The sequence below is a fragment of the Schistocerca gregaria genome, chromosome 3 (assembly GCF_023897955.1).
Source record: "Schistocerca gregaria isolate iqSchGreg1 chromosome 3, iqSchGreg1.2, whole genome shotgun sequence".
Lineage (NCBI taxonomy): Eukaryota > Metazoa > Arthropoda > Insecta > Orthoptera > Acrididae > Schistocerca > Schistocerca gregaria.
In genome coordinates, this window is record NC_064922.1 from 629,936,943 (window position 1) to 629,959,354 (window position 22,412).

Consider the following 22,412-nt stretch of genomic DNA (forward strand, 5'->3'; position numbering starts at 1 on the left):
AGCGCAGTTCCGGACTGAAGCGCCTTGAACCACTCAGTCACAGCGGCCGGCCAATAGTGGACAACTTTCCTCAAATACCCTGTCCTAAACGGTGTCAGGTTTGCAAAAGCATATGTCATCTATCGTACGTATACAGGGTGAATAAAAAATGCCATACTTGGCGGTCGGCATGCGATTCCTCTTCCCAATTCATGACAAAAGTGTCTGTAACAAAACCTAGCTCCACCAACAGGTTTAACAGAAAAGCAACGCCCCTTCTTTCCTAAGTGTCACCATCCTGCTGAAAGCAGAGCTGTCGCCGAACACCGGGTGGAACATTTTATAATGTATCGGTATTGCAAAGAAACGTACGATACAGGAAAGTATTCAACTTTTCCGACAATACTTAATGGCCCATAATCACTCCCCCCCCCCCCCCCCCCCTGAACCGTGGACCTTGCCGTTGGTGGGGAGGTTTGCGTGCCTCAGCGATACAGATGGCCGTACCGTAGGTGCAACCACAACGGAGGGGTATCTGTTGAGAGGCCAGACAAACATGTGGTTCCTGAAAAGGGGCAGCAGCCTTTTCAATAGTTGCAGGGGCAACAGTCTGGATGATTGACTGATCTGGCCTTGCAACATTAACCAAAACGGCCTTGCTGTGCTGGTACTGCGAATGGCTGAAAGCAAGGGGAAACTACAGCCGTAATTTTTCCCGAGGGCATGCAGCTTTACTCTATGATTAAATGATGATGGCGTCCTCTTGGGTAAAATATTCCGGAGGTAAAATAGTCCCCCATTCGGATCTCCGGGCGGGGACTACGCAGGAGGACGTCGTTATCAGGAGAAAGAAAACTGGCGTTCTACGGATCGGAGCGTGGAATGTCAGATCCCTTAATCGGGCAGGTAGGTTAGAAAATTTAAAAAGGAAAATGGATAGGTTAAAGTTAGATATAATGGAAATTAGTGAAGTTCGGTGGCACGAGGAACAAGACTTTTGGTCAGGTGAATACAGGGTTATAAATACAAAATCAAATGGCTGTAATGCAGGAGTAGGTTTAATAATGAATAAAAAAATAGGAGTGCGGGTAAGCTACTACAAACAGAATAGTGAACGCATTATTGTGGCCAAGATAGACACAAAGCCCATGCCTACTACAGTAGTACAAGTTTATATGTCAACTAGCTCTGCAGATGATGAAGAAATTGATGAAATGTATGATGAGATAAAAGAAACTATTCAGGTAGTGAAGGGAGACGAAATTTAATAGTCATGGGTGACTGGAATTCGTCAGTAGGAAAACGGAGAGAAGGAAACATAGTAGGTGAATATGGATTGGGGCTAAGGAATGAAAGAGGAAGAATTTTGCACAGAGCATAACTTAATCATAGCTAACACTTGGTTCAAGAATCATAAAAGAAGGTTGTATACATGGAAGAATCCTGGAGATGCTAAAAGGTATCAAATAGATTATATAATGGTAAGGCAGAGATTTAGGAATCAGGTTTAAAATTGTAGGACATTTCCAGGGGCCGATGTGGATTCTGACCACAATCTATTGGTTATGACCTGTAGGTTAAAACTGAAGAAACTGCAAAAAGGTGGGAATTTAAGGACATGGGATCTGGATAAGCTGAAAGAACCAGAGGTTGTACACAGTTTCAAGGACAGCATAAGGTAACAATTGACGGGAATGAGGGAAAGAAACACAGTAGAAGAAGAATGGGTAGCTCTGGGGGATGACGTCGTGAAGGCAGCAGAGGATAAAGTAGGTAAAAAGACGAGGGCTGCTAGAAATCCTTGGGTAATAGAAGATATATTGAATTTAATTGATGAAAGGAGAAAATATAAAAGTGCAGTAAATGAAGCAGGCAAAAAGGAATACAAACGTCTCAAAAATGAGATCGACAGGAAGTGCAAAATGGCTAAGCAGGGATGGCTAGAGGACAAATGTAAGGATGTAGAAGCTTATCTCACTAGGGGTAAGATAGATACTGCCTACAGGAAAATTAAAGAGACCTTGGGAGAGAAGAGAACCACGTGTATGAATATCAAGAGCTCAGATGGCAACCCAGTTCTAAGCAAAGAAGGGAAGGCAGAAAGGTGGAAAGAGTATATAGAAGGTTTATACAGGGGCGATGTACTTGAGGACAATATTATGGAAATGGAAGAGGATGTAGATGAAGACGAAATGGGAGATAAGGTACTGCGTGAAGAGTTTGACAGAGCACTGAAAGATCTGAGTCGAAACAAGGCCCCCGGAGTAGACAACATTCCATTTACCGAGCGAGGTGGCGCAGTGGTTAGCAAACTGGACTCGCATTCGGGAGGACGACGGTTCAATCCCGTCTCCGGCCATCCTGATTTAGGTTTTCCGTGATTTCCCTAAATCGTTTCAGGCAAATGCCGGGATGGTTCCTTTGAAAGGGCGCGGCCGATTTCCTTCCCAATCCTTCCCTAACCCGAGCTTGCGCTCCGTCTCTAATGACCTCGTTGTCGACGGGACGTTAAACACTAACCACCACCACCAACATTCCATTAGAACTACTGACGGCCTTGGGGGAGCCAGTCATGACAAAACTCTACCATCTGGTGAGCAAGATGTATGAGACAGACGAAATACACTCAGGCTTCAAGAAGAATATAATAATTCCAATCCCAAAGAAAGCAGGTGCTGACAGATGTGAAAATTACCGAACTATCAGTTTAATAAGTTACAGCTGCAAAATACTAACGCGAATTCTTTACAGACGAATGGAAAAACTGGTAGATGCGCACCTCGGACAGGATCAGTTTGGATTCCGTAGAAATGTTGGAACACGTGAGGCGATACTGACCTTACGACTTATCTTAGAAGAAAGATTAAGAAAAGGCAAACCTACGTTTCTAGCATTTGTAGACTTAGAGAAAGCTTTTGACAATGTTGACTGGAATACTCTCTTTCAAATTCTGAAGGTGGCAGGGGTAAAATACAGGGAGCGAAAGGCTATTTACAATTTGTACAGAAACCAGATGGCAGTCATAAGAGTCGAGGGGCATGAAAGGGAAGCAGTGGTTGGGAAAGGAGTGAGACAGGGCTGTAGCTTCTCCGCAATGTTATTCAATCTGTATATTGAGAAAGCAGTAAAGGAAACAAAAGAAAAATTTGGAGTAGGTATTAAAATTCATGGAGAAGAAGTAAAAAACTTTGAGGTTCGCCGATGACATTGTAATTCTGTCAGAGACGGCAAAGGACTTGGAAGAGCAGTTGAACGGAATGGACAATGTCTTGAAAGGAGGATATAAGATGAACATTAACAAAAGCAAAACGAGGATAATGGAATGTAGTCAAATTATATCGGGTGATGCTGAAGGAATTAGATTAGGAAATGAGACACTTAAAGCAGTAAAGGAGTTTTGCTATTTAGGAAGTAAAATAACTGATGATGGTCGAAGTGGAGAGGATATAAAATGTAGACCGGCAATGACAAGGAAAGCGTTTCTGAAGAAGAGAAAGTTGTTAACAACGAATATAGATTTATGTATCAGGAAGTCGTTTCTGAAAGTATTTGTTTGGAGTGTAGCCATTGTATGTAAGTGAAACATGGACGATAACTAGTTTGGACAAGAAGAGAATAGAAGCTTTCGAAATGTGGTGTTACAGAAGAATACTGAAGATAAGGTGGATAGATCACGTAACTAATGAGGAGGTATTGAATAGGATTGGAGAGAAGAGAAGTTTGTGGCACAACTTGACTAGAAGAAGGGATCGGTTGGTAGGACATGTTTTGAGGCATCAAGGGATCACAAATTTAGCATTGGAGGACAGCGTGGAGGGTAAAAATCGTAGAGGGAGACCAAGAGATGAATACACTAAGCAGATTCAGAAGGATGTAGGTTGTAGTAGGTACTGGGAGATGAAGAAGCTTGCACAGGATAGAGTAGCATGGAGAGCTGCATCAAACCAGTCTCAGGACTGAAGACAACAACAACAACAACCACTCTTCCCACGATTACAGCCCAAAAGTTCATCGCAATGCGTGCCTGAAAGCCATGTGCACAGGTGACATGTGGGTTGTGTTCCAACCAATAATGGCTGCCGTGGAGGTCGAAAAAACCTTCACGAATGTAGCTAGATTTGTCATACCATACCTGGCCGCGCGGGATTAGGCGAGAGGTCTAAGGCGCTGCACTCATGGCTCTGAGCACTATGGGACTTAACATCTATGGTCATCAGTTCCCTAGAACTTAGAAATACTTAAACCTAACTAACCTAAGGACATCACACAACACCCAGCCATCACGAGGCAGAGAAAAATCCCTGAGCCCGCCGGGAATCGAACCCGGGACCGGGCGAGGGAAGCGAGAACGCTACCCCACGACCACGAGATGCGGGCGCTGCACTCATGGACTATTCGGCTGGTCCCGGCGGACGTTCGAGTCCTCCCTCGGCATGGGTGTGTGTGTTTGTCTTTAGGATAATTTAGGTTAAGCAGTGTGTAAATCCCGTTTGTGTACTGTATCGGGAAGTTGCCACACATAAACTTGACAGGACCAGTTAAGGTTGTGCGCTGTGCGGTTAGTCGGCACTTGCAGTTTAAGGGTCCCATTGCTTATAAACGACGAAAACTAGAGAACAGACGTCAAAAAATAAAAAAGGAACCTATCGAGAATTCGAACCATAGCTCCGTGGTGGATATGGGATTGCTGACCCAGCAGTCTACTCAATGAGCTGGTAGGTAGTACGCTGTGCTACACGTTTTCTGTACATTTTGACGCATTGCACGATGGGAAAGTGTTACCATATCCTCGTTTTCATAGACGTATTTTCATAATGCACCCGATCTGATTTTGCTAGATAACCTTTTGACTTGAATGTGGATGAGTATTCACGTGTGAAATTTTTCTTATAAAGTCTATACAGGGCAATATTAATGTATAATGGCTAACTGCGTACGTATCCATGTAGCGTAACCGGACATGTAGGCTCAGGGTGTATGCAACGGAAGGTGACACAGGTACCAGCAGGAGAAGCTGTCATTCTCATGCAGACTCAACGTTGCCAGCATGTAAGCAGCGGTAGCTCGCACGAACACGGTCACAGAATCAAGCATTGCGATAATCACAAAGAAGGAGATAAATAATAACGATCAGCGCTTAGCAAATAAAATAATAGGTGAGAGTTGCACACTCATACAGAACGTGAACAACACAGGACAAATACAGCAACATATGGTATACGACACGATGATGAAGCTTCTGTACAAGATCAAAGTACAGTTACAGAAAAAAAAGGTAGAGCCAATCCAGAGGCCGAAGTGAAAAAGCAAACAATGCACGAAAAGGCGGAACAAATGTGGTGCAAAACATGCGAGAAAACGTCTGAAAAACCCGAGTAAAAGGTACAAACAATCCAGAGACCAAAGTGAAAAAGCAAACAATGCACGAAAAGGCGAAACAAATGTGGTGCAAAATATGCGAGAAAACGTCTGAATACCTGTACCTGACCCACCAGATTCTCCGTAGAGCGAGCATCGAAGGGTTATTTGTCCGATGTGAAAGTAAGTAAGAAATATGAAAGAAAAAGACCACTGAAAGGGACTTGACAGACAAGGGCAAACGTCAACGTACAAATGTACAAGATATATCCAAACGCACTCCTACAAGAAAGTGGGCAGATGAAATTGGGAATCCTAAACAGGGGAAGAGATGACCGAGGTTACAAACACATTTTATCAGCTCCGAAGGAGAAGAGACGACGTCCAAATGTACTAAATGAAAATAATCCTGGAGTTGTCATCGCGAAAACTGATACAATGAACATACAATAACAAACAGCAACAATGAACATACGTAACTGCTTATGATTTAGCTGCAAGCCTAGCGAATCGCGACGTTAACTGTAAACAAAATCGGCAGCCACTTTCAAAAACTTGCAATGTATGTTACAGCCAATACAGGTATCATTATATTACAAGAAGTAGATTGGACACGATAACAGGATGTAGCGCAAATGTGAGTCCAGGAAGTGGTAGTGAACTCGTAAAGGCGATATTTACCAAAGAAGAAATAACGCCAAAGCATAGCAAGCACCAGACACGGTAACGGGTTCAGGAGCAACTACGCACCTTCTGGTATTGGGGATAGGAGACGAAGAGCTAAATTAAAGACGAAATAGTCTTTCATTTCGGACTGCATTATGAACAAATAATTTTCGGCGGGGAGTATAACCACGTGCTCTCCCTTAAGGACCAGACGCCACATTTTTCTGATTTACAGAATTGGAGTAGATAGTTAAAAACTAAAACTTCACTAACAAGTGGGAAAGTAAGAATGGAGCACTCTCACGCATATCAAGAACGGCCCAACGAGTGAGATTAATAAGATATACACAACAGGAAGAAAAACATGTCCTGCAAACATACAAATGACCCACCACATTTTCAGTTCACGTAGCGAACAGATGTACCACGATCTTAAAAAATTGTTCAAATGGCTCTGAGCACTATGGGACTTCACATCTGAGGTCATCAGTCCCCTAGACTACTTAAACCTAACTAACCTAAGGAGATCACACACATCCATGCCCGAGGCAGGATTCGAACCTGCAACCGTAGCAGCAGCGCGGTTCCGCACTGAAGCGCCTAGAACCGCTCGGGCACAGCGGCTGGCACCACGAACTTAGGAAAGCAAAAAACCAATAGGGGCAGATGACTAGGGAGCTGAACGTAGAACATTTAAAGGATCACGGATGCCATGAAGCTTTCAACAATAAGTGGAAACAGTGCGAGAAGAACTTCCCTTCATACGACCCGGATAGTTGAAACGAGCGAAAACTATGATAAGAAAATATATGATAAATTATTCAAGCGAGAAAAATAATTGGCAAAAACGAACCACTGAATTTTACTTTCAGTGCTTAAGAGACCTACATAAACTTGACGTATCAGTAATTAATAATTATACGAAAATCGAACGAATTCAAGCCAAAATCATAATGTTAAAATGGAAACAGCTCGAAGAATGCAAAATTAGAATCTATTTCAAAACGCAGTTCCTGGAGAACAGACTTCAATACATCATGTAATATATTATAGTAAGAGCAAGAGAGAAAACAAAAAAAAAAATCACCTGTGATCTACTGGCCGTTACTGACAAAGCAACACAAGATCAAGCAAGAAATGCACAACCACTTTCAACAGTTATTTGCTAATAAAATAGCTTACATAACGGAGCTGGATAACGTCATAACAGAACAGACTGGAAGACTCGACTGTAAGAAGCCAACAGCTTCTTAATGGAGATATTGGAAAAGCAGTAGAGGACGCTATAAAAAGAAGACCAAAAAACAAGTCGCGAGGACCGGACCGGCAGTACCCTGGCAGAGCTGTAACAAACATTCAGAAGACAAATGACGCTAACGTTCGTACTCAATGAATTAATCAAACCCGATAAGATATCCCAAATGACTTCCGCGAAGGAACAATAGTTTCACTTCCAAAACACCCGGCAGGCAAACCAATAACAAATTTAGGAGCTCAAATACTTCTGAACTATAATTGCAAAATATTTGCACGTATTATAAAAGAAATTCTAAAATCAGTAATGAACACCATAATAGGACCGTATCAATCGAGAGTGGACAAAGATACAACCATTCACCAAACACTATGTGATTACAGGGATATGATATCGTCCGCTGACGCTTGTAAAATAAAATGCGCTCCGATATGGCCGGATTTCGAAAAAGTATTCAATAGAGTAGACCACTCTACCTCTTCCAGACTAAGTAAGCTATGAACTTTCCAGACATCAAAAGGCATTCCTAAAAACGCTACATCCATAACTATCTTAAATGGTCACTCCAGCAGTCCAATCGAAATCAGCAGCTCAGTAAGGCAAAGGTACCAATTTTCCATGGCACTCTTCGCCTTTGCAATCAAGCCTGTCCTTTTTAGCCTAAATCTTTACCTCCATGGGTTAACGGTACTTGGCGAGAGTATCGTATGTAGGGGTGCCATATCAAGCTGAGACCTTGTCTGGACACTCTGAGTCGGTGGTGTAGAAATGAATTAAAAATTTATTTAATATAATTACTTTTTAATTCTAACACAATTTCATGGAACTTGTTGCGGAAGAAGCAATTGGTACTCATATTTTTCGGAAGATTTCACCTCCTTTTTCAGCAAGTCTTTTTTTCCCTTTTATGTATTTATAACACTACATGCAGGTCAACATGTAGTCAAACTGGCACCGTTAGGTTGGTTACACAGTCCCTAGCAGCAGTCGATTACTTTCGTTAGTCCACTCAGCGAAAATACTCCTTCCACAGTAGCGTTGTGCGCGGGAATCGAAAACAAGTGCATAATCTTTGCAGCTGTTATTTGCGTTCAGGATTTTCGGTTTCCTTCAGAATGTAAATCCATCTTTCATCCACGGAGTGCTTAGACTTAAAATCCTCCGATTCACGCTTGCTTTCTAAAATGTTCTTCAGATACGTACATTCCTGAAAACAATTGTCACCTGAACTCTTCACATAATTTTTTGCAAGGTATATAATAGTGTTCAATCATCGCCTTATCTGGGGTTTCAGATAGCGTCATCCAATCAAATATTTGATATGTATTAAAAGAAATAGCCCATTTTCCAACTAATAAAAGACTATGGTATAGAACGTCATTGTCTCTTCTTCTTTAGATTTCGAAACCAAATCAAATATTTCTTGGTGAAATTTCTAGTTCTTTGATCTGTTCAAATCCATCTTGGTATGGATGCCAAAAAAATTGGCCGTCTTCCTTTCATTCTGACATCTTTGAGTGTAGATTATTATATTCCTTATATCAATTATCGAGATTTTATTCTTCACCACAACTTTTATATTTTTTCAGCTAGAGCCAAATTTGACTGCGGAAACATGAAGTAAATTTCATTGATTGGGCTACTGAAAAAATTGGAAGTATTTCAGGTGGCCTGTCTTTACCGTCAAAAAACTGTTTCAACGGAATTCAAAACTTATGAGTTATCTCAGCTGCAGGCATTAAAGACAGTAATCTTGTTTTTGAGAGAGATAGAAGAGTTTAGCTCATTGACGTCAACGTATAAGCAGAACTCTTTCAGCTTCTCTGTCTTTACAGTGTAATTTGAAAAAAATCATGTAAATCATTTCTTTGTCGACAGTTAAAGACTCCTGCAGCGCTTGATATAGTATTAAGGAGAATATGGGCAGGGCATCCAATTCGTTCTACATTTTTCTTAGAAGTTCTTTAATTTGGTGAAACACTTTCGCTGGCTGCGTCAATAAAGCTGGTATTGGTATTGTCTCCACAAAAAGCATTTTTTTTATCTAATGAAATTGGCAGTTGTCTTAAAGTGTCTAGACAAAACTTGTAATTGTCTCCGATGTTTCATTATTCAGCGAATCAAATTTCAATAGCTGCTGTTGGATTCCGGCAGCTTGAAAAAAGTATTTAACAACTAAAGGAAACATCTTTTTAGCTTTGTGGTTCGATGCATCGAGGCATTTGCCATAAAACGAAATTTATTGCAATTGTTTTATGCATTCGGACGCGGATTGTGGGGCGGATGCATTTTTAACAATCGCTGCAGCTGGCTGCAGACCGCTTTGCGGCGATTCTGGGAGTCACTATACATTGCAGCACTCACTCAGGTTTAACGATACAATCAAGAGAACTGAAAGACTGATGACACTTGACAAATTTATAAGTTGTTTAAGCAATTCCTTCTGAGTATCTTCTTTACTCATGAAGGTCTAAATAGGCTATGATGTCGATGGTACCGTGAATCTATCTGTTTGATTCTTCGTAGAAATGTGGTGTCTCACATCTGCCTTACCTCCAAGAGTTACTGAGATAAAACAGCTACAAATTTCACGCAACGTTTCCGGAGCCGTACGTCCTTTATTGAAAAAAGATCACTTTCGTGTAATCATCCGAAAAGTGACACTTTTTCTTTCCATCCTTAGGCATTTTCGTAAGCTATGATTAGTTTATCAGATGGCAAAAGACGACAACAACACTTTACTCATCGAAGTATACGTCACTATACACATCACGCCCTATATATAATCAGTGCACACTGCTAACTACTCAGTATCATTATTAACTTGTACTCTTTGTTAGTATTACATTTAGAAAGAATCGTCTTATCAGTTAGCTATTCAAATCGAACCTCCCGATGCCTCCACGTGGCTCTGCTTAAATAGTTCCAGCCCCCTACTATTGGAGAAGTCTGGTATGTCCTAGAATGATAGCGCTAGATATAACGGTTCTTGCATCGTCGATTCAGGACACGCAATATGTAACGCCATCTGTGAGACAACCTTATCAACATAAACTTGTGGACATAAAAAAAACTAAGCGAGACTGCATTTACATGTTACGCTAACAGATTGCGTTACTTCAGTATATGGAACAAGTGCGTAACAGTATTTTGCTAAATTGGGTCTTGTTGGGATGAGGGGACTAGAAGGTCCATAACGGCGACGGTCCCCAATGTCAGGGCGGATTTCAACACTAACCGTATGCAAGGCGTATGCAAATGACGTTGGTTTTCTGGTAACTAACGCCAGTAAAAAAGAAAAAGTACTACAAATACGACATAACATCGAGCGTCAAATTTAACGGAAGTAAGTCTGGAACAATGAATGTCGGTTGTGGATTAGAAGCACTAATTGACAAAATACAGAGGGTAGATTTCTTAAACTTCTACATACCATCCGAAATAAATCATGTGACACAAGTCCTTTCGCTGCCGAAAGATGTAGCCTACTCAAAAGAATACCTTCCGCTCAGGGTCACTTAGCCGCGAATGTATCTTCAAAAGTGAAATATGAACATTAACTATGATGGCAGTTTAAACCTTACAGAAATGTACAATAATGTGCAAGCACTGTGCATTGTAAAACTTACATACAGTTAAAGAAATCACCTTATAACACGGCAGAATCTCTGACACGGCAGAATCTCTGTTAAATGAAACAGCACCGGCCAGAAAGGAAACCCCCCCCCCCCAACCTCCCTCCCACACCATATTCCGAATACATTATAACCATCTGGTACATTTCTTCGTAGAAAACAGTTATATTAAAATGAGAACTACTGGAAAATATATGACCAAAGCAAAAGAGGTCTACAGGAACTCGATGTAAAGTAAAGGTAGGAATTTCATAAAAAAAAGTGCTAATATTTTAACTGGCACAAAATCTGGAAGAAATCCACGACACCCTATTACCTAACAATGTAAAGGCAATACGTTGTCAACAGAAGAATCTCAACAAACAGAAAAGGCTACACCCCATTCATCTAGCAGAGTCTCCACTTTGTGCCACTTGCACTCCCAGTGACACCGAAGAACATCTTTTTTTGCGGTAATGCAAGCAAAAAAATCAGCAATTATCAAAAGAATATCGTCAAACACAATAAAATCGACGAGTTTTTTACATGCAGATGAAGAACCTTACATGAAGAAAAATGCTGTCACACGATTGAAGAGACATACAATATTTTACATATTCTCAAAAAGAGACAGGAGTAAAGAAGATTTTTGGTTATACGTGACTATGTAACATCACGAATTAATTTGTTTTTGCGAGAAATGTGCATTCTTCCTCAAAAGAACTATAATGTGAATTCCTCTCCGAAGAAATTACTCGCTGCCATTTTCTTACGCATTTCCGTACTGAAGACTGAAATGTGAATGTATTGTACACGATACAAATACTTACGAGGGCGTGCTGAAAATTAATGCCTCCTAATTTTTTATGTGAAAACTCTTGAAGGTTTTTAAACAAAACAAAAGTTAGTAACATTCTACATCTTTATTCTTTATGTCTACATATTTAAATCTCAACAGTCACCCTGGCGACGAACATATTTCTCCTAACGAGAGACCAGTTTGTTGATACCGTCACTGGGGAATGTTTTACCTCGTTGGCGGAGCAAAACCTCTCCTCCTCTTGCACCTCCGCCTCTCTATCAAAAGTCCTTGAAGGTGTTCCTTAAATTCTGGAAACAGATTAAAATCGGATGGGGTCAAGTCGGGAAGAATGATTGATGAAGAATGATCGATGACAGTGAACCCAAGGCGTCGGACTGTTGCTGATACCGCAGCGTTCGTGTGTGACCTTGCGTTGTTTATTCTTAACGAAAAGGTGCTGAATGTGTGGATGAATTCTTCGAATTCGAAATTCCATTACAAGACTTTGTTTCTCATGCACCGACATAGTAACGTTACACACCGTCAATTCAGAGCCTTCTTAGGGCAGGGGTTGTAAATATGTAGACATGAAGAGTAAAGACGTTGGATGTTATTTAAATAGCTTTAAGAGTTTTCAAATAAAAAACTCGGAGACATTACTTTTCAGCACGGCCTCGTAGAAAAGGAGCTCGTCTTCTGTTATGTTCTGTGATTACGCGGAAGTGTTGAATGTAAAACAAAATTTTGAAAAAGAAAAAGAAAAGAAAGTATCTATTAACAAGGCACTAAAGTACGATATGAGACACTGCAAAACGCTTTTTCGGGCCTTGAAATCACCGTGGTCTCGCAGACAACACAAACTACCATTAGTTCTTTTCTTTTTCTTGCATTGATCAAGATATAGGTCTACTCGTGTTCTGCAATAGAAGTGCGCATGGATACGAATCAAATAAGTTGTCACATGATACCCTAAATGTACTCAGTTACGCACTGCACTACTTTGTGTGCTCGACACCAATGCGTTAGATAATAATTTGATGCTCTTCCTCACATCAGTTGACGTTACGTATTGTCAGAGTCATTATTATATAATTGGTATCATCACTTTCCACATTCTGTGATACATGTCACTGGTTCTCTTTAATGTCACTTCCGTTATTAAGGAAAAATGTAACAGCATCCGTAATGTTACTCCTTCACATAATACCAAACAAGGCACGTGCTACTTACTGGTTGATTTCAAGAAATATGCTACCTCATAAGAGTACTCGAACCATTCAACAGTTGACAGTGAAGAACACCATTTGTGTGACCTGCAGCTGCTAATTACAACCAAAAATTTCGTTTACAAGTATGTTACTGGTTTTCCCTTAGGCAGTATGAAAAACTATTGTGACCATTGTATTTCTGTGTTGAGAATCATTGGCCTCGCCAACTAGCAACGAAACTGTCAACGTTCCATTCTAACCTCCGTCTCGGGCTTCGCTGCGTATAAATAGTGTATACCGAGATATACCTTCGTCATTGCAATAACTTACTTGTAAGTCTTATTTCCGATTTTGCCGACAATTCCGTCGATATGGTTAAATTCTAACGTAACAGAATTAAATAATAGCTAACTTTATTTAAGAGCCACATGATATTACGAACGAGCATTGTAATTGGCTACCAGCAACCGACTGACGATTTGTATGGCGCTGACTTCCAATCATTCTCTGCGCGGTTACCAACTGCAGCACATAATGGAAGAGACAGGTACACTTTAACTACACCCGATTATCTACAGAGTTTTTCTTTACAGCTGGATGTCCTCTACAACTTTCTTCTATTGTTTAAATTTCTTTTGTACATATTATGATGACAACTGGGCTTTCCTACCTTCTCCAACAGAGGTTAGGTCGCTGTTTCTATGACGAAGTTTCTTTATTAAATAAAATTTGATTGTGTTATTAGGAACTTTGTCAAAGTTAGGTATTGTTCAAAAATTCTTTGATCAAATCTAGCGTCTCACCTTAGATTTTGTGAAAGAAAGCGTTGATCTTCTATTAACTGCGCGGAGAAATTTAACCGCTTCGAGCGCTAGCATCGCTGCAGCTATCTGATATCCCATGTTTATCAACATGGCTTAAAAATTTACGTGGTGCATTGCCTCAACAACAAAACTGATAGAAACTTACGAGACAGGTGAAGTATTGCTTAATTTGCAGCATCGATAATACAAAAACAGAACAAGAAGAAGCGAGAGCTATAAAAAAAAATTGCCAGGACCGTCAGCCGTCTAAATTCGGTCAGGATGTGCCATCTACGAGAATATAAAGAATAAAATCTCCAACTCTTGCAGAAATAAAAATATTTCTTAATGGTTGTTGAAAGTACTAAACAACTGATAAATGGAATTTTCTGTTACTGTACGCGGGAAATGTATTTACGGAGCTCTCTGTTTTGCTAATTCTTCCTCGTTCCAGTGATTATTGTACTTGACAGATTCTTATTCATCTTGACTGAATTATTATATCTTCTGTTGTTGGTGATAATTACCATAACGATGTTCCACTTGTTGCAGAGTACAGTCTTACAAGTTACTCCATATATTGCTTCTTCAGTGCCTTATTAATAGATTCACAGGTTTCTGGTATTGTTTTCGGCAATGAGCACTGTGGTATTCGAATTAGGCCTATACTGCCCACTACAATAGCTGTCTTCTGTTGTAAGAAATTACAGTGTTACAGTAAGTCTTTCTTTTGTGGATATAGCATTCAGAGGTGAATTTTCTCTTTCGTGATATGACGAGATACTTTCTGGAGCACATTTTGATAGGTATTCTTGTCCATTCGAAAGTAATTTTTATACGCCCCTACGTCCTCCACTTGGCGCACCTGGAGATTTTCTTGGATCTCGCCGCGAAACCCACGCCTTCACCACAGTACATTTCCTTTTTCTTTTCGTCGTCTTCTATGATAATGACGATACCAAAAGTAAACACAAGGAAGTTGTGATACACGCAACTGCAGAAAACACTGATAAGTCTTCGTCACCCATTCTAAAGGAATGATGTCAAATATCTTTGTCAAAGAAAATCTGATGCCAGTATAATATCCCTACTTGCGCCACGTCAAATAATTTTGGCATAGAAAATCTGATAGTGTAATACCGCCCTTAAATTCGACAACTTTGTAGAATTTTCTATACCCACTTCTTTGTTTTTTGGAATACCTCTTTTTCTCGAATTGCATTTGGGTGTTGTGTAAGAGGTGCTTTTAATAATAAATCTTGTTGAAGTAATCTCATTAGATTTCATATGTCAGTGTCTTTTTGTGTATTCGTTTGTTTCTCTTGTGTCTTATAAGAATTCCCAATATTGAGAATTAAATGTTTCTGAACTCATTGTCTGTACTTCTTTGTGTTGTTAACTGTGTTAATGAGGCAGGTGTGTGGATATCGGAAGGGGGAGGAGGGAGGGATGCTTCTGGAGTCACGAAGGGGAGTGTGTCGAAGGCAGGGAGGTAAAATTGAGAGAAGTTGCATAATTAAGTGCCGGCCGGTGTGGCCGAGCGATTCTACGCGCTTCAGTCTAGAACCGTATGACCGCTACGGTCGCAGGTTCGAGTCCTGCATCGGGCATGGATGTGTGTGACGTCCTTAGGTTAGGTTTAAGTAGTTCTTAGTTCTAGGGGACTGATGACCTCAGATGTTAAGTCCCATAGTGCTCAGAGCCATCTGAGTCAGAACTAAGTGTGCTATAGTACCGTGTAAAAGGAGGGAGACTGCACTATAGACAGCGTAAGACGCTGTGTTTTTCTGAGGCCAGAGTGGGCCAGGGCTGCCGTCATCTTAAATAGCCCAAAGCATTAGCAGACTACTGTTGACAATTGTTTCTCGTTCATTATTTCTGTCGTGTGCACGCAAACAACTGTTTTAAATGTTAAAAATTATAGTGCTCTCATGAATAACATAATGTCAGGGAGACAATTTTGAACGTTTTTCTGTTCTTAAATGCGTATTTGGCCTAATTGGCCTCGGTGATACTACTTGTATTTGATGATATTTTTCGGATAATTAAGAAGATGTTTTCGTAATCCATTTATTTCCACTTTAACTGTATTTGTATCAATAGCAAATGAAGCTGGAACTCCAGAACCAATGGTTGTTTGCTTACCGGTACTGCTGCTCGTTCGTCACATCTTCAGCTTTCAACCAGTACGCACAACATTTTTAATGTTCACGTTTGCAAAAAATTTACCTACCTATTCTTCGCTAGCAAATAAACGTGTGCAACGAGGTAAGACGCAAGGTACGCTACCATATTTGTGCATGTCAACAAAGTGAACGATTAATAAAATGTCAAAGAAACATTACTACCACATAGGCAGGTATACCTCCATGCAGAGCAAAGCTCTTTGTTTTATTAGATTGTGGGTGCATTAATTTCGTTATAGTTTTCCACATCTTCCCACTTTCCAATCTTACCTATGATGCATCATTCAGTGAGACCAGTAACAGCTACTTACACGGTAAAAAACGATATAATCTTCTTAAATGTATTCCAGTATTGAGCAGTACTATAAAAATGATTAAGGGAATGGTCACAAACGCTTACACGCCTTTAATATGTATCTTAACCAGTGTAATATGTAGGCCAACCTTTCCAACGGTAGTTTATTTGCTTCTTGTCAGGGAATATTTCTCGCCAGTAATCCTGATACCCTAACCTGTGTAACATATAGACCACCCTTTCCAACAGTAGCCTATTTGGTACTTGTCAAGGAATATTTCTCGCCAGTAATCCTGTCAGTTTTTCAGGCATAGCCGGCCACTGTGACCGAACGGTTCTAGGCGCTTAGTCCGGAACCGCACTACTGCTACGGTCGCAGGTTCGAATGCTGCCTTGGGCATGGATGTGCGTCATGTCCTTAGGTTAAGTTAGGTTTAAGTAGTTCTAAGTCTAGGGGACTGATGACCTTAGTTGTTAAGTCCCATAGTGCTTAGAGGCATTTGAACGATTTTTTTTCAGGTATAAGCAAAAATATCGCAATTGGAATGTACGTCTACTTTGATCATCTGCTTCATTTTGCCTCTGAATTTCATTTTTGTTTTCAAAATATGTAATTCTGTACCATCTTTTGTGAGTGAGAAACATAGTTTCATATTCCATCTATCATTTGCACGATAATTCGTAATGATGTGGAATGAGTCATTTTATATTAACGTAAAATTGTAATTATGCCTCCATGTTGATCATTTATTAGTTTTATTTGCTTTTTAATTAAACACACACGATGCTAGTCAGTAATTACTACCCATGACAATCTATACATTACAATAATAGGCTAGATAGTCTTCGCGGAATAGGAGGAGTTGCCAAAATTTTCAGTTTAGTTTCTAATTTTACTTTCTGTCAAGACTGGGTAAGTAATCAAAACCATTGGTTGCAGCTATTTGAACCTCTGTTTCTGTTACAAGCAACCTTAATGTGGCGTAATGATTGCCATTTTTTATTCTGCTGTTGTAATTATAAATATCATTGTTCCTGTTCAACTGTAGTGGATAACTTACGACAATCTTCACGAAGGGATAACTGCACTGTGAAGCGGGTAGATTGCTACTCACACACTGGGAAGCACACAGGCACTAAAGAAAGGAATGTTTTCGGTCAAAGCCTTCTTCAGAAAGGAAGCGCTCGCGTAAACACACACACACACACACGAGCGCACGCATTTTTTTAAAGAAACAGGTAACATGAATAATGAATAATAATCAATCGGCGGGAGGAATTTAGGGCATGAGATGCTGCACCAACAATCAGCGCGTTCAAGCAGCTGTGTGTTGTGCGGAGACGAACCATTGATACGGTGTGGCCCGGATATCGGAGCGTTTGCGGTTTGGAAGGCAGTAAAAAAACACAGGAAAGAATAAAAGTGAACAGTGCAACCATAATTCAGGTATACAAAATAAAGTATTACTTGTACGGCTCAACTTACCAATGAAATGTGGTTCCTTTAAACTTTAGTTACGATTGGATCGATTAGTACATAGTAAACGACGCAAGCTGGCAGTTTAGATTAAATAACTACTTCTCCACACAATCAAAGCGCTAGATGCTATTCCGGATATGACCACAAAAGTCGACAGATATCCCCAACGTCGAAAGTGGGCACAGACACATCATAGTGACATCACGGGGAAGCATCACCACGGTGAAGCAGGGGGGTGTAAATGCGGTGAACCAAATTTTTTGGACTATGTAAGATGTTGGACGTCGGCTTCAAGTTTGTAACGTAATGAGAACTTACTTTTTTTTACCTCCATGTAAATAACACAGAAATTATCTTTACTGCAAAGAGATACATATGTGTTTCAGAGATACAGGAATTACAGATGTGAATGCATATGAGACGCGCTATTGCAATAAATTTCTAAGGCTGGTCATGATACTTTAAGAACATCATAATGGTAATTACTACCAACAACAGAGGATACTACGATTCCGCCAAAGTGGATAGTCAGTCTCCTACAATTATCACTGAATTGATGGAAGAATTAGTAAAACACAGAGCTTCCATAATACATTTTGCGCGGACAATAACAGAAAATACCACTCATCAATGGCTCGGACAGTGAAATAAGACCACGGTTTCGGACCAGAAGTTCAACTGTCATTATTAGAATGCAACAATTAACTGAGGTACAGAAATATCTGAAGGACGAACACGTATTCAACGCCTCAGCTCTTAGTCGGCCTGTTCTTTCATTTATCAATGTGTGCTCCATATTTTTTGTTGTTGCGTGTAACAATAAAACTGTTAGAAATTGAATAAATTTAAGCGAGCATGTTTTGTACAGATTCTTTGAGATTAAAGCAGCAACAAAACGCATAACAGTTAACATCGCTAGTGAGGGAAAACCATACGGGCCAGAACATGCAATTACAGCGAAATTTTGTTCCATTGGAATGTACCTTTAAATTAGTAGTCATTTCAAAATATGTATTATCTGCTGACCAACTTCTACGCACGTGGCAATAAATCAAAAATTAGTTTCTTATTCTTTTCTCCGCTCCGAGAATCAGTTTTGGAAGCTACGATAACGTTACTTTCAAGATTACTTGGGATCCAGCAAAATATCTCCCTACTTTCAAGATTACCTGGGATCCAGCAAAATCACTCTCCTATATTTACTGTCGAATTTATCTCTTTTACAACACTACAGCGTAACGAAGTCTAGGGTTGTACTCGAAAATCGTAGTTCAGCTGTAAGTTATATTACGTCATGTTTATGGCCTCTACTAAATGGCTTAAAACGTAAAGCTATACACGATCTCCTTTCCAGTATATTAATGTTGCTATGCGTTACTCAGTTCTACTACAGAAGGATTTTGTAATACTAGTCACAGTGTCAAAATTACAAGTGCCTTAAATTTTGACCTTACGCTCTTCGTCGTGCTATGCTAACTTCTCTCTCTCTCTCTCTCTCTCTCTCTCTCTCTCTCTCTCCAGGATATGTTAATTACAATCCCTCATATAGAGGACGCTGGTTTAATTCGAGCTGGTGCTGGGGATTTTATTTGTTGGGGCGACAGCAGCGGATTGGACACAGCCTCGTGACGTCAGCTGAAAAGCTACTTGCTGCTTAAGTAGCGGATTCTTAGTTTGGAAACCCTGACAACAGCTGGGACAGCGCTGGTTTAATTATCAACATGATGGACCGAAGTTGATGTTTTTGTTTCCTTGGCTGAGCCATCTCCAGTAGTAACTACAATATTCTAACAGGTCTGTCAATATACAGAAAGCACTGCCGAAATGCTGCAATAAAGACAAAAAGTAAAAGGCTCATCCGAATTTGGACTGATTTCTCCTTGCGTAATCATACGTTCCATTAACCATGTTAAGAATTCGAATAACATACCACCTATAATACGAAATAAACTGCACACCAGCAGCAAACGAAAAAATTATCGTCTCAAATGTGAAAAACATTCTTGCATTTATTTTTAAGGAAGAAGGTAAGGCGCTGGACGGATGAGAAAAATTTGGATTCTGTGATTATCAGACTGTTAAGTATACATATCAGAACCTGCAATATCCTAACATAAAATATCCATTACTTCTTTCAAAATGCAATAATTATGCGGACAACTATGACTCGACATTGACTGAAATAAGTGTTCAGATCATCTCGTATAATTTCGCATGCTGAAAATAATACATTCAGACGATCTTCTGGTAGGCATCACCATAGCCCTACGTACACAAGTCTGTTTTTGAAGTCAAGAGGTGCTACCCTTAAATAACAACGGAATAGACTTCAATTGGTTAAAAGAGTTCATCCAATCATGTTCACTAAGCTGTGTTTAAGATCAATATGACATACGTTTATGAACAAATCAAAAAGAAAATACTGTTAAATGCCTGAACGATTAATGTCGCCCATTACAGGTATCTAGTAAGAGAGTTTATTTTAAGGAACTCTTGACACTGATTAAGTTGGTGTGTACACTCTGTGATGATTTTGTAACTCAAGACGTCTCGACGACCAAATCAGCTTGTAAAAAAGTTAATTCACGTAGCAGGTCTTCGGGGAAATTTTACTTCAACAATAAACAAATGTGATTATAAAAACTTTCAAGATCTCTCTAAATATTTATGCTGGGACTGTCCGATGCGGGGAAAGGTGTGGGGGCGAGGTACACTGGACATTAAACTTGGATGAAGTTCAAATAATCAAACAACTTATTTTGTTGACGCAAATGCAGCACATGAATTAATATAAAAAATAATCTTTTACTTTGAAAACGGATACCGAAAAGAATACCATGAGTGTAATTGTCTAAATAGGCCTAACGCTCCGTAGAAGTGAGAAATTGTTGCTGTACGCAGATTAACATAGCCTGCTTGATTCCCATTCCTTATAATGTTCCATTTATCAGCCATTCGCAAAATCAACGTCGATGATAAGCACTAAGGTTAGGTCTGGACATGTTACGTAGAAGAAGCGGCACAGTGCTAGTTCACACAGCTACAACTACGACAGAAGAAAACAGTAACTGCTTACCTTTCACGTATCAGTGGATGCCAGTCTCGCTGCCTAAGAAAATCCACAGCTACTGGAGACGGCTTGGTATCGAGAATTTGTTGATTTGCATGGATATAAACCAATTTCACAGTCGAGCATCCGCCACTGGAGCATTATTGTTTCAGCAATTCTACACATTTCACCCATACCATTACAAGCGTGCACATGTTGAACGTCACATCCAGAAGGAAACACAAGTAATCCAATACACAACGCGTTAACGTACAATATTCACCTCTAAATCTTTTGTTTGTTTTTTGCAACTCACGACCTAATTTATAACAATATGGTTTCCCATTTAAAGCGTTGTTCATTGTTCTACAAGAACACCACATATTACACTTGTGAATTGTCATGGCCTCCGATGTAAACACAGAGGGAAATTGTTTCCACAGTAAAAAGAGTACACTAATTCATAAAATAATATCTGTAGCAATACGTATTAGTACACACACACACAAAACAACGTAAAATGATCTGCATTGTTTGTTACAAAAGTCGCTCTTTCTGACACTTCGCACTTCTGGAATAGGCATTTCAATTAGTCGCAGAGAATGTACGTATTTGGGAAAGATTAAGCTCTATTATCATCGATGTGGACGCGTCATTGCGTAATACTAACGTCTGTATGAGATAAATACGCAGACAGTTGTGTTTAGTATATTCCATAGACTATAGATAACATACATCGCTCATGTACGAATCTCTGGTGTGTTGACGTTTGAAACCAACGTCTAAGTCACGTGGCTCGTGGCAGTTTGCTAAACTCGTTGCATCAACTGTCATTACGTGCTATGCGAAGTGGAGCTGGGAGTTTTGTCATTTATACCTAAAATCAAGCAGAGATTTTAACAAAAAAATGACTTGTCGTATTGCTATCATACGTCATGTACTAGTGCAGTTAACCTAATTTTTCCGAAATTCCTATTATTAATGCGATGGATATCGTTTTTACACGTGGCCATTTGGAAAGTATTGACAGTTCTTTTACCGAAAGACACAATTACAGTTATGTGGTGAATACCTGTTTCTGTTGCACTTCAGTCTTATTCATCACTTCCACGGGAGTAGAAGACGCACTATCCGTTTGCCAGGCATCATTAGTTTTCCGATTCCTGAACAATATGTACTGTACGAAATGTTTTATTACGTTTTTATAAGAAATGAAATTCGTCTATATACGTAGTGTCCGTCTTCTTCAATAATAAGCGTTTATATTTTTTGCTTAATCCAGTACAGATACCAAAATAATGGACAAAATATATATGAAAATATTGTAGAGAATCCTGTACTGAGCTGTACATTAACGTTCCGTCATTTTAAAACGTTAGTCTTTCATCGAGTTTTACATCTAAGGATCAACAATCATTCTAACTTTCTACTCATGGAAATATCTCTGCAGGTATTTTAAAATAGTTCACTTTCGCAACTGAGATTTTCGTCAGTATATCTAATCTGCCGTTTACAAAACAATCGAGCATATGCGGAGGTCCTTACTCCTGCTTCTACTAAAAGGCATAAATTGATTTATAACAAAAATTTCATAAATAGTGCACTATAAAGAGTTAATGCTTACTCGGCTTCGTACCCCGAATGACATGCCTTAAATATTGGTTTCAGTAAAATGGCGCCATACGCAGTCTGTGTTATCAATGGTCTGTTGTATATT

The 22,412-nt window shown here is 39.7% G+C and overlaps 1 protein-coding gene across 1 annotated transcript in view; it reads right to left on the reverse strand.

Moving 5' to 3' along the window:
• Positions 1-21,396, reverse strand: part of LOC126354186 (probable Na(+)/H(+) antiporter nhx-9) — an 898,754-nt gene extending 877,358 nt beyond the window's left edge. Inside the window, exon 1 of the mRNA XM_050003636.1 lies at positions 20,723-21,396. The gene's annotated coding sequence lies outside the window, so the exon portion shown is untranslated. The remainder of the gene's footprint in view (positions 1-20,722) is intronic.
• Between the last annotated feature and the right edge of the window lie 1,016 nt (positions 21,397-22,412).